This window comes from Myxine glutinosa, chromosome 7, assembly GCF_964187855.1.
Source record: "Myxine glutinosa chromosome 7, kmMyxGlut1.1, whole genome shotgun sequence".
Classification (NCBI taxonomy): domain Eukaryota; kingdom Metazoa; phylum Chordata; class Myxini; order Myxiniformes; family Myxinidae; genus Myxine; species Myxine glutinosa.
In genome coordinates this window covers 72633575-72646448 of record NC_136267.1, presented here as the reverse complement: position 1 = coordinate 72646448, position 12874 = coordinate 72633575, and the positions used below count along the sequence as shown (strand labels likewise).

The 12874-nt window shown below is 53.5% G+C and overlaps 1 protein-coding gene across 3 annotated transcripts in view; it reads left to right on the top strand.

Moving 5' to 3' along the window:
- The first annotated feature begins 6263 nt into the window (after positions 1-6263).
- TENT2 (terminal nucleotidyltransferase 2) overlaps positions 6264-12874 on the top strand; it is a 128248-nt gene continuing 121637 nt past the window's right edge. For 2 of the 3 annotated variants that reach the window (XM_068122546.2, XM_068122549.2), the window contains exon 1: positions 6442-6782. The gene's annotated coding sequence lies outside the window, so the exon portion shown is untranslated. The other variant, XM_068122547.2, reaches the window with a different exon arrangement.

Here is a 12874-nt window from a genome sequence, read left to right as displayed (position 1 = left end):
TGTGTCCGCCACACGTGCCCCCCCCCCCCCCAGAATTCCCACGCGCCTGAAGGGTGAGCTTGCGGGGATGCCGGATGACCCGGCCGAAATGCCCTCTGGCGATGCATGCAGGGCTGGGGGTGGCGGAACGGCGGGGGTGGGGGGTGCCGGGGGTCTGCCCGCCGGGGGGCGGCCTCAACGCGGAGGCAGAGCTGCTTGCGGGGGGGCAGGGGGCAGGTCGAGGTGGGCCGGCTTGAGGCGGTCCACGGAGATGCGATCTGGAGTAGCGCCGATGTCCACGGTGAAGGGCTTGTCCCGGTCTCCAGCACGCGGAAGGGCCCGTCATACGGGGGCCGCAGCGGTGCCCGGAGGGCGTCGTGCCGGACAAAAACGTACTCCGCCGTGCGAAGCTCCGGGGCGACGTGTGAGGACGGGCAACCGTGGTGTGCCGTCGGCACCGGGGCGAATCTCCTGGCGGTCTCCTGAAGGGTGGAGCGCTGTTGCGTCGCGGACCAAGGTGCCGTGGAGTCGGGGATGAATTCGCCCGGTACCCGCAGCGGTTGTCCGAAGACCAGCTCCGCCGAGGACATGCGCAGGTCGTCCTTGGGCGCCGTCCTGAGGCCCAGTAGGACCCAGGGGAGCCTGTCGGCCCAGCTGCCGTCGCGGAGGCTGGCCCGGAGCGCGGCCTTCATCGAGCGATGGAAGCGCTCGCACAGGCCGTTGGCCTGGGGGTGGTAGGCCGTGGTGCGGTGCAGCTTGATGCCGAGGCCTTGCGCCACCGCTCCCCAGAGCTCCGAGGTGAACTGGGGGCCGCGGTTGGACGAGATGTCCGAGGGGGCGCCGAACCGGGCAACCCAAGTGGCGATGAAAGCTTGCGCAACGTCAGCCGCAGCTGTCACCGCCAATGGCACGGCCTCCGGCCACCGGGTGGTGTGGTCCACCATGGTGAGGAGGTGGGTGAAACCCCGCGAGGGGGGCAGAGGTCCCACCAAGTCGACGTGTACATGGTCGAACCGACGTTCGGGCACCGTAAACGGGGCCAACGGGGCCTGGTTGTGGCGGTGGACCTTCGCGCGCTGGCATGCGAGGCACGTTCTGGCCCAGTCGCGGACGTTCTTCCGGAGGCCATGCCAGACGAACTTTGCTGCGACAAGCTTCTGGGAGTCCTTCGTGCCCGGGTGGGACAGGCCGTGGATGGCGTCAAAAACCGGGTGCTGCCAGCCAGCGGGCACGATGGGACGAGGCCGGCCGAGGGAGACATCGCACAAGAGGGCAGTGCCCGCGACGTCGAACGGTACCTCGGTGACGCGGAGGCCCGTGACGGCGGTCCGAAAGGCCTGGATGTCGGGGTCGGCGGTCTGGTCCGCCGCCATCCGGGCATAGTCGATCCCGAGGTGGACCGCGTGTGCGACGGACTGGGAAAGGCAATCCGCCACCGGGTTGTCCTTACCCTCGACGTGTCGGATGTCCGTCGTGTATTCGGACACGGCAGAGAGGTGACGCTGCTGCCGGGCCGACCACGGCTCGGCGACCTTGGCCATCGCGAAAACAAGGAGCTTGTGATCGACGAAGGCCGTGAACGGGCGGCCCTCGAGAAGATGGCGGAAGTGTCGGACCGCCAGGTGGAGCCCGAGAAGCTCGCGGTCGAAGGTGCTGTACCGGCGTTCGTGCGGACGGAGCTGCCGGCTAAAAAACGCCAGCGGCTGCCAAGCACCATTCACCCACTGTTCGTGCACCGCGCCAAACCGCATAGTCCGACGCGTCGGTGGTGAGGGCGATTGGTGCATCGGGCGCTGGGTGCACCAGCATGGTGGCGTTGGCCAAGGCCAGCTTCGCGCCCACAAACGCCGCGTCCATCTGCTTCGTCCAGGCGATATCACCTTTACCCGGCCTCCCCCGGAGGGCCTCGTGCAGGGGGCGCAGGAGCTGGGCGACACGGGGCACGAAGCGGTGATAAAAATTCACCATGCCCAGGAATTCCTGGAGCCCCTTGATCGTGCGGGGGCGCGGGAAACTCCTGACCGCCTCCACCCTAGCCGGTAAAGGGATGGCCCCGTGCCTGGTGATGCGGTGCCCCAGGAAGTCGATGGCGGTGACGCCGAACCGGCACTTCGTGGGGTTGATTGTCAGGCCATGCTGGCCCAGGCGTTCGAAGAGCGTGCGGAGATGGAGCAGGTGCTCCTCCTGGGACGCGCTCGTGACTAGGATGTCGTCCAGGTAGACGTAGACGAAGGACAAGTCGCGCAAGACGCAGTCCATGAACCGCTGGAACGCCTGGGCCGCATTTTTCAACCCGATAGGCATCCGCAAGAACTCGAAGAGGCCGAAAGGTGTTATAACGGCCGTCTTCGGTACGTCTTCCGGCTTTACGGGGACCTGGTGGTAGCCCCGGATGAGGTCCACCTTGGAAAAAATGGTCGTTTTCACCAACCGGGCGGAAAAGTCCTGAATGTGCGGGACCGGGTAGCGGTCGGGGGTGGTGGCATCATTGAGCCGGCGGTAGTCACCGCACGGCCGCCATCCGCCGCCGGGCTTGGGCACAATGTGCAGAGGTGAGGCCCATGCGCTGTTGGAGTGCCGGACGATGCCCAGCCGCTCCAGCGTGGCGAACTCCACTTTCGCAATGGCGAGCTTCGTTGGGTCGAGGCGGCGCGCTCGGGCGTAGACCGGTGGTCCGACGGTGGGAATATGGTGTTCCACCCCTTGTTTGACGGCCACCGCTGAAAAGGTGGGCCGCGTGAGTGCCGGGAAACTGGCGAGGAGGCGGGTAAACTCGTCCGCTGCCGGAAGCGTACAGACCAACCTCGCCGGGACGGAACCGCTCAGCAAGCCGCTTGGTAAGCCGCTCGGTGAGCCGCTCAGCGAGCAAGCGAGCGAGCTGAAGGTTTCGGCCTGGACGAGGCGTCTGCGCTTAACGTCCACCAACAGCCCATGCGCACAAAGGAAATCTGCACCGAGCAGGGCCATTGGCACGCTGGCGGTGACGAAAGACCATTGGAAGCGCTGTCCCCTGAACCGCAGTGAGAGACAACGCTTCCCGAATGTGCGGATGGGAGTTCCGTTGGCGGCGAGCAAGGCGGGGCCCCGGCCCGCGGCTTGCTTGTCGGACGCGGAGGCAGGGAGGACGCTTACCTGTGCTCCAGTGTCGCACAGAAATCGACGACCAGACGAGGTGTCTGTGATGAAAAGGAGGCTGCCGGAATGGCCGATGCTCATGGCCGCAAGTGAGCGGCGGCCTGCTCGTTTCCCGACCCTTCGAAAGAGCACGGCGGCGGCACGCCCTGGCCTTGCGGCCGAACCTGGCATGATAATAGCACAAGGTTTGCCCCGGTGGTGGCTGCCGCGGCGGTCGTGACAGCGGTGGTGGACGGGGTGTAGCAGCGGCCACGAGGGGATCAGGGGGCGCTGAACCCTCCGCACCGGATTCCATTACGGCAGAGCTATATGTCGGCCGCGTGTCGCAGGCTGCAAAAAATTTGTCCGCCTCTCTGGCCAGGGCGCGGGGTTCCGTTATGGCCGAACCGGCCAGCGCGAGCCGCACCTGCGCAGGTAGCTGGCGGAGGAAAAGCGCTCGGAAAAGGAAATCCGGGCGTTTGTCTCCAAGAAGGGACAACATATAGTCCATCCGAACGGACGGTCGTGTGTCGCCGAGGGCGGGAAGGTCAAGGAGGCGGTCGGCGCGGTCGGCCTCCGTGAGCCCGAACGTGGTGAGGAGAAGTCGTTTGAGCGACGCGTACTTGTGGGCGCCCGGCGGGTGCCGAAGGAAGGACACGACTCGGGTGGCAGTGCCGGGCCCGAGGGCGGCGACCACGTGAAAGTACATGGTGTCGTCCGCTGTGATGTCCCGGAGCTGGAATTGGGCCTCTGCCTGCACAAACCAAACGTCGGCCTGTGCTTCCCAGAACTCCGGGAATTTGACGGCGACAGCGTTGGTAGCCATGGCGCGTTCAGGGGTCAGCTACGGCTGAACCAGTCGGGGTCACCAGTGTGGTGCTATGCACACACAACTCGTTTGTCAAGAAGGTAGGCCACCACGCGTTGAACAAAACCAAACACTTTATTCAATGCTCGCACGTCAGCACTGGGTGGGCTCGACTTTCGAGCCCCCGTATATGTCCTGAGGCCACGCCTTGCCCTCGGGCGTGGCCGGTCGGCCGAAAGGCGGGGCATGTATTACAGTTCAACCCTGAACCTCATGACTCCTTTGCTCCGGGCGTGGCCCGAGCTTTGCTTCCATGTCCGGTCGCTCGCGTCACCCACTGGTGCGCGGAATGATGACCCGCTGGCATTGTGTCCGCCACAGGACTTAGTAAAGTCCTTCAAAAATCTTTCTCCAGTCCCACCAGTCATAATGCTACCAAATTTGGCTTACAACATTACGCCAGGGTAGGGATGTTAAATTACAGAGGACATGCTGATCACGTGACCAGAAGTGTGTCAAAATGGCCGACTTAGCCCATTCTTTTGAAAATCGTGTAAATTACTTCAACAATCTTTTTCTCCAGGCCTACCGCTCAGAATACTACCAAATTTGGGTTACATTAGGCCAGGGTCCAGATAAGCTACAGGTACACTTGCTCTATTTTTTTCTCTTATGGTAGGGAAATTTTGTAATTTTAACCTTCAATTATTTGCACATTCTAATTAGACACTCTTGTTTCAGACGCTCGTATAAAATTAAAAGGACACGGAGCCGTTAGTAGTTCAAGCAATCCATGTTCCGCGTCCGGCGCTCCCGGCCCGGAGGTAACTCCGGAAGTACATGTGCACAGTACACTGGGCGGTGTTATAAACACAAGCTAACACCTGTAACAACTCTTGTGCCAAATTAAAGGGGAATAATCATGTTTTCCTGACGAATTTACACCTGAAAGCCGTTAGAGTCCTTGTCACAACATGAAAATTTGTCAAAAACGTCGACGAGAAAGCGGTATTTTTTCACTGCTATTGGGCAATAACATCGGTATACAAGTGTCATATTATGAATATACGAGCTGAGGGAGGAGCCTGGAGAAAGGGGCGGGGCATGTGAGCGGGGAAGGGGGCTCGGGAGGCCGGATTGGGGATACGAGGCCGAGTTATGTGCATGATGTTGAGACTTGCCTGTCAAAGCCTGTCATCTCCTAAGTTGAGACTTGGATTAATCTTATTACATAAGCTGCTCATGACATAATTACATAAGCTCATTACATAAGCATGACAATGAGCTGCTCAAGTATAAAAAGTGGTAAACTACCGCCAAAAGCGGTAGAGTCTGGAGATAGCAACTGTGCAAACCTATTTAATCCCTACTTTCGGAGGACAAATTACTCCAAACGATATAATTTTATGGCAATCCCATCGGCCTAATCACGAGCAAGTACAACGACGTGTTGTTTGGCGCCATTGAGGGACGACATTACCCTCTCATTTCGTGAATGGAAAAGGATGATCTAGCTTTGATTTCCTCGTTCGTTCCATCATCATCTTTTCGCTTTTCTTACATCAATCTTACGTTCTTACCACTCAGAATTGTTATTTTTTTTAGAGCTGATGCAGTGGCGCAATGGTTTGATGTACCTGCCGGTGATGCAATGCCGTAATGTAGTTAAATTTCCCTTTAGAATTAAAGACGGTTAGCAGAAAGGTTCTTCTTCATTTATTTGACGGACGTAGCCAAATATTGAAGCGACTTCACCGCTTAATAAGGATAGAGCGCGGACGAACAACCAACCATAGGTTGGCAACCAATACGCAGGCTTTGATGGTCCTCAGCATCCTCATCCTTTGAAGTTACTTCCGAAGGAACTCTTTTTTTTTCCTTCCTTTGGGTGATACATAACGTGAACTTCTTCTTCCTCTTCTATGCTTCTTTTCCTTTCATGCCATTTTCAGAGCCGTTAGGCTCTAGATACGCCACTTCTTTAACACTTCAGCTGAAGCAAACAATTACTGGGGATTTTGTATTGTTTGTTTGCCCAGTTTCTTTCATAAATTTACAAAATAAATTTTCTGAATCGAGGCTGGTTTTAACTCAGTCGGCAAAGTGTATCCGCTACGCATGGATTGATGATCCCCACAACAAATTATTTGTGCTTCCGCTTTGCATTATTGTACGTATCTGGTTTTTATACACCGCCTAAACGCCGTTTTTTTTTTAACCCCTTCATAATTCCTTTAAAAAAAACAGAACAACCTAATAGAGTTAAACAAAAGAGATTGTTTGAAAGTAACGTCTTGACTTAAAGAAGTGAACATGATCTTCAAAATCCCAACGCGATCGCTACGTAGAACCGGAACATCAACATAGCAGGTTGAGGCGATTTAGCCAGGTCGGATGACGTCATTTTTATTTTTATTTTTAAACAAAAAATCGTTTTTTGTCAGAGGAAATGATATTGTATTCGATGGTTTGTGTTGATATGTGCTTCTTGTGAGATTTTTGGCGGCCTTCAGAGGGTGAAGCGTCGTCTGTGGACCGGTAAGTAAACGAGACCCTGAGTGTGGGTGGTTTGACGTGTTTTGTGTTGAACGTCTGTTGTTCACGTCTCGGCCGTTTTTCGCAGTTGTATTATCTCCCAGACGGTTGGATTTTATCCTCCGTATGTTCAGTAGATTTGGGCCTTGTTAATACATGTGAAATAGGCTTTTGGCCTGCTATCGCAAATTTCAAGAAAGTCAGGAAGTGAAAATCATCTTTGAGAAGCCAAACGACGTAAGGAAAAGAGCGAGTTAGGTTGGAGGATTTGTTTTGAAAGTGCAGGGGGAAGAGCCCCCCCCCCCCCGAGTTTGTGATGTGAAGCAAACCTTCATCATCGTTTGTGGTGAGTTGTTTCCGTATTGTATTGATGAAGCTGTGACGTTGTACCTGTGCCGCCTTGTAATTGTATCCTTATTGAATTCCACGTTGACGTGTCTTGGGAGACCGTCGGCTCGCTTGCTGGACTTGAGTTTACCAGGGGGGGGGGGGGGGGGGGGGACATTTAGGTAGGGGTCAAGGGGACCGCCGTAGGTGTCTTTGCGGGGTGAATGAGCAGCGCCCCTTGTGGGTTTTCATTACCGGTATTTAAAATAAGATGAGGTTACAAGACAAGTGCAATGTAAATATGCCTGAGGTACCATCTCCTACCTACTCCTCGTTTAACGACAATTTTTGCCGTATTATACTTTTACTTATACTTTAATAGGGATTGCCGACTGATTGTCCCTCTCCACTTGGTCATGTCAAAAGCATCCCCTTCCATTCAGGGGCGGTCTTGGTGATTATGGGGCCCGAGGTAAAAGTCAAGGATGGGGCCCCCCACTCCACGCCCCCTTTATTCCCACCCAACCCACTCTGAACAAGAATAAAAATCAAGGATGTAAACCCCCACTCCACACCCCCCTTTATTCCCACCCAACCCACTTTGAACAAGACAAAGTCAAGGATGTGAACCCCCACTCCACACCCCCTTTATTCCCACGAAACCCACTCTGAACAAGAATAAAAATCAAGGATGGGTCCCCCCACTCCACTCCCCCTTTATTCCCACCAAACCCACTCTGAACAAGAATAAAAGTCAAGGATGTGCCCCTCCCTCCACCCCACACCCCCTCTATTCTCACCCAACCAACTGAACAAGAATAAAGCACGTGATTTTCACAATGCATGTCCCTTCAATAATGCACCGCAGTTTGCGATTTGACTTTACGCCATTCTCCAAGATTCACCAAAACGATACAGAAAACGTAGCATCACTGTGTCTTATGAGACATCTTCGCCATATTGTGGGTGAAAAGAAGTACAGTATGAGACAACATTAATTTTCAAATGTTTAACTTTGATATGTCTTTTCATTATGATTTATTTCATACGATATAGCACAATGTACAACTTAGCAATGTGGAAATGTCTGGAATTTTTATTAGAGTAAAGTTCAAGGATGCTGCAGGTGTGATGTTCATTGAGAATTCTGTCTTGCACCAATCTTATTATAATGGAGCGTATGTATTGTTACGGATCCGGGGGACGGCACTCCCGTTAGCAAGGGGGGGGGGGGTTAATCCCCTTGTCCTGTTAAGCTGGCCGTCTCCGCCGGTCCTGGAAGTATGACGTCACTTCCGGCCAATGGTACGTAGGGTCATAAGCCCAATTAGTCTTAATACCTAAGTATTACCATCGGCCGTCAGTGAGGAAATACTCCCGCCAGTGCCGCAGCGTAATGATGGATTGCGCCGAGCGAAGCGAACTGCGGCGCGAGCCGTTAACAATGACTAAACCCGATTGCGAAGCGGTTCGGCCCAAAATCGTGCCACAGGTACTCAATCGGGAAATCACTAAAGCGATCGGATGAGAAAGAAACCAAAGTAAGGAGGAACAGGTATTTATTATTAACTATTTACACAACCGTAGAAACCAAAGGAGAAGAAAAGAAACGAAAGTAATTTACAGAAGACACAGCGCAATTCTTAAACAGGCTTAACTTATTCCCAGGGACAAGACAAACAGGACAAACTCACGTACACTAATGGGGGTTCTCAGGCAGGAATGGCTGGAGGGATGAGAAGGCAGATGGTCCACAGAACGGGCGGCAGGGAGGTCCAGGAATCGCGGCACGCTGTTGGTGTCCCGCGGGCACGCACTTGTTCTTGGTTCAGTCGCGAAAACCCCGGTCGTCAGCCTCCTTATGCGTCTCTCCAGTGCTCCTTTCTCGTGTGCCTCTGAAGCTCATCCGCTCGTACCTTCTCCTTGCTCGTCTGCGCGTCTCTGCCTCATGTGTCCTCTGGTGGGGGCCTTGCGCCCAGGGTTTTATATCCACCCCCGTGGAACCTTCATGAACCTGCTCGATCTTTTTGTCCACGCCCTCTTAAGCCATGCCCACCAATTCCTGGTTGGTCTTTAGGCGGCTCCCTGGCTCCACCTTTGATGACGAGACGGGCCACGCCCTTCTTCTCCGAGATGACCTCGTGGGCAATGGAGTTTTGCAGACGCTGAAAACAACCCAAAGCAGTAGCGGCGAACGCCGCCGTACTGGCGCTTTTAGGAGGCCATGGGGATATCGCAAGGGATCCTATCTTATTTGATTTGATGCAACGGAGAGTCAACTATTGGAAACACAGCCTTACCTGGAACACAGATTAATGATATAACTATAGAGAGGTCATATGGTTCACTACGTGTTGCAATGTGGACTATCTAAGGTGCACTTATTTCAATTAACAGTCAATTAAGGGGAAATGTACACAGGGGTTTATTTATAAGGGAATTTACTACTAAATTTACATGTGAAGGTTCTAAAAACCGCAACACAGCACCCTCAATCTTCTCGGCATGGCTCGGGCCGACAAAACGTTAACTTAGTGTGACACGCAGGTGTAATCTATATATATAAAACAGTGTGTGTGTGTGTGTGTGTGTGTGTGTGTGTGTGTGTGTGTGTGTGTGTGTGTGTGTGTGTGTGTGTGTGTGTGTGTGTGTGTGTGTGTGTGTGTGTGTGTGTGTGTGTGTGTGTGGTGTGTGCGCGCGCGTGTGTGTAATGTTACCGATAGACTCCTAAACGGAGAGGCTCACGTACTTGATATTTGGCACAAACATGGCCATTGAGCCTGGGAAGAACATGGCTGACCTAAAAATTTATTTCATAATATTTTTTTGCCATATTTTTACCTCAGCGCATTTCAGCGAGGAATATTATGACCGGAATGGCAGAGCAGCGCGCTGATTCGCTCAGAGCGATCACGTGATGTTCCAACTTTGCCGCCATAATCTCACAGTTATGCGTTCGCACGTAATTCAGTTTTTTCACATTTCAGCGAGCACATTGTCATTCGCACCACATAGGTTTTTTTTTCTTTCATCTTCAGATCCATAATTTTTGCCATAACGTAGCGCATTATGGCTCTCTCGAGCCCGAGTTAGCCAATCACCTGGGAGCATGAGGCCACGTTGGCCACGCCCACGACACGACGCAGAGTTGCAATCGATCGCTCAGAGCGATCACGTGATGTTCCTTGCCGCGCGATTGCGTTTTTTCACATTTCAGTGAGGAACATTGCCATTCACACCACATAGGTTTTTTTTTCTTTCATCTTTAGATCCATATTTTTTTTCAGCGAGGAATATTATACACGGAATCTGAATCGGTGGCAGAGCAGCGCGCTGATTCGACGATTCGCGCGCCCTCCCCCTCCCCTCCCCCTCCCCCCTCCCCCTCCCCCTCCCCCACCCCTCCCTTCCCGCCCCCCTCCCCCCTCCCCCCTCCCCCACCCCTCCATTCCCGCCCCCCCTCCCCCCTCCCCCCTCCCCCCTCCCCTTTCCCCTCCCCCTCCCTCATGTTTATACACGGAATGCCGGGTACTTCCCCCCCCCCCTCTCCTCTCCTCCCCTCCCCCCCTCCCCTCCCTGGGGGGGAGGAAGACAAAGCAGAGTCAGCGAGGGCAAGGGCGCAAGGGTACACATCAATAAAGGCAATGCAGAGGTGAGGTGCGCCTGGAGATCGAGCGGAGAAAGCTCGTCCCTAACGTACGTCACCCCCCCCTGTCACCTCCTCTACCCTCGCCCCTTACCCTGTATTTACACAACAATTTACACATTCACAAATTCGTCACGACGTCTCGTCTCCCCATGTCTCCCCTAATACCCAACTCGTTACCAATCCCTCAAACCAAATTTGCCATCGATTCAAATTCCTCATCAATTCCTCATAAGGAGGAAGAGATGGAACAACCAGCACAATGTCTCACCCACGTCATGATGCGTCTCACATTTCCAAAACATTTGCAACAGAAAAACAAAACAACCCATGGCATGGTATGGAGCACTGTCGTCACCTCAGGTGAGTGGATGTAGATGGAGCGAGGAGATTTCAATCCTAACTATCCTCTAAATGACTTTAACACTTTTACTCTACCCGGGGTCTTTCTCTGCCAAACCATTGGCCGTCTTACACTATGCGGTTCTAAAAACCAAACTCCCATTGCACATACTGTGGCGCTCTCCAATTTGGGGTCTCACTCCCCCGATTCAACTCCCTGTGCCTTCGCACAATTTTTGGGCTGAGTCGTGTGGCTCTCCCAGCAGGTCTACTCACCTGCACACCTCCGCCACTGCAGTTGCCTCCTAGCTTACCTGCTCCTTAACCTAACCTATCTAACTGGGGGAAGGCCCTCCCTGGCACTCACCCCCTCGTTGCCCTCTCTTGCACTGGGCTTCCCCGGTCCGTCCTCCGGATCCTCGGGCCCCATCCACAACTCTACCGGCTCCCAGAGCCCACCTGCGGCCTCACCTGGCCGACATCCTCACAGTGGCGGTGTCCATTTAACCACACACACTAACAGGCCACATGCCCAGCCATTTCCACGTCACGAATGCACCCATCCAAACACCATTCTACCACACGCACCACAGATGCCAATACAACAAACACAACATGCATTTTAAAGGCCATTTTCCCTGCTAGAGCGGGGGTTAGCCTTGCGGTCCCCATGACAATCTTCTCCATTTTGCCCTATTTTCTGCATCTCTCCTTGTTAACCCCCTTGCCCGCATTTCTTCTTCCACCATCTTTAGCCAAGTCTTTCTCGGTCTTCCCCGTCTTCTACTTCCTTCTACATTCATTTCCATCACTGTTCTCAACCAGCCACTTTCATCCTTCCTCAACACATGACCAAACCATCTCAACCTGTTCCTCTTCACAGCATCAATCGCAGGCTCTATTCCCATCATCTTTCGCAATTCATCATTTGTCTTCCTCTCTCTCAACGATACTCCGCACATCCGTCGAACCATTCGCATTTCCACCCTTTCCAACCTTCGTTGCTGCTCTACGTTCATTACCCATGTCTCGCTCCCACCATGTCTCGCTCCCATAAATCATAACACTTCTCACACATGCAGCATACACCTTTCCCTTCAGCTTCAATGACACTCCCCTCATCATCAGCACGCCACTCAATTCCCGAAACTTCTTCCATGCACATCTCACTCGAGCAACCGTTGCCGAGTCTGATCCACCTTCTCCATTCAGCATGTCTCCGAGGTAGCAAAATGTTTTCACACCTTCCAGCTTCACACCGTCTCCAAGATCCAACTCAACATTTCCTCCATCTGCAGCTCCCTCTGTGCACACCTTACATTTGAATGTAGCTGCCACACTGGTTAATGACCCTCTCAGACCACTACATTTTTGATGAACCCACTCAGCGCACATTGTACACTGAATGGAGTTCACTCCGACACCCTTCCTACACACAGCACAGGGCCACTTCCCAGTTCTTTCCACCTCACCACATGCTTTACCACTTGCCATCACCTTCGTCTTTCCGATATTCACCTTCAGACCTTTTGTCTCCATACATTCCTTCCACGTGTTCATCCTTTCCTTCAGTCCATCCATACTTTCCGCAATCAACACCAGATCATCTGCATACAACAACTCCCACGGTAAACCCTCCTTTACGTTCTGAGCCAGCACCTCCATCACAGCTACAAATAGTAGTGGACTTAGTACCGACACCTGATGCACTCCCACCTTCACCTCAAACTCACCACTGTTCCCGTCCTTCGTCCTTACAGCTGTGCGCGCTCTTTTGTACATTGCCATCACTACTCTGATCAACCATTCCTCCACTCCTAACTTCCTCAATGCCCATGTCAATACTTTGCGTGGAACCCGATCGAATGCTTTCTCCAGATCAACAAACCCAAGAAACAACTTCTTCCTCTTCTCCATGTACTTCTCCTGCAACTGCCTCACAATGAAAAGCGCGTCTGTCGTTCCTCTTCCTGGCATAAATCCAAACTGCATTTCGTCGATCTTCACTTTCTTCCTTATCCTCCTCTCCAACACCCTTTCCAATACCTTCATTCCATGCTCCAATAACTTTATCGCTCGGTACAAGCCACACTCCAGAGGGTCACCTTTCCCCTTGTATAGAG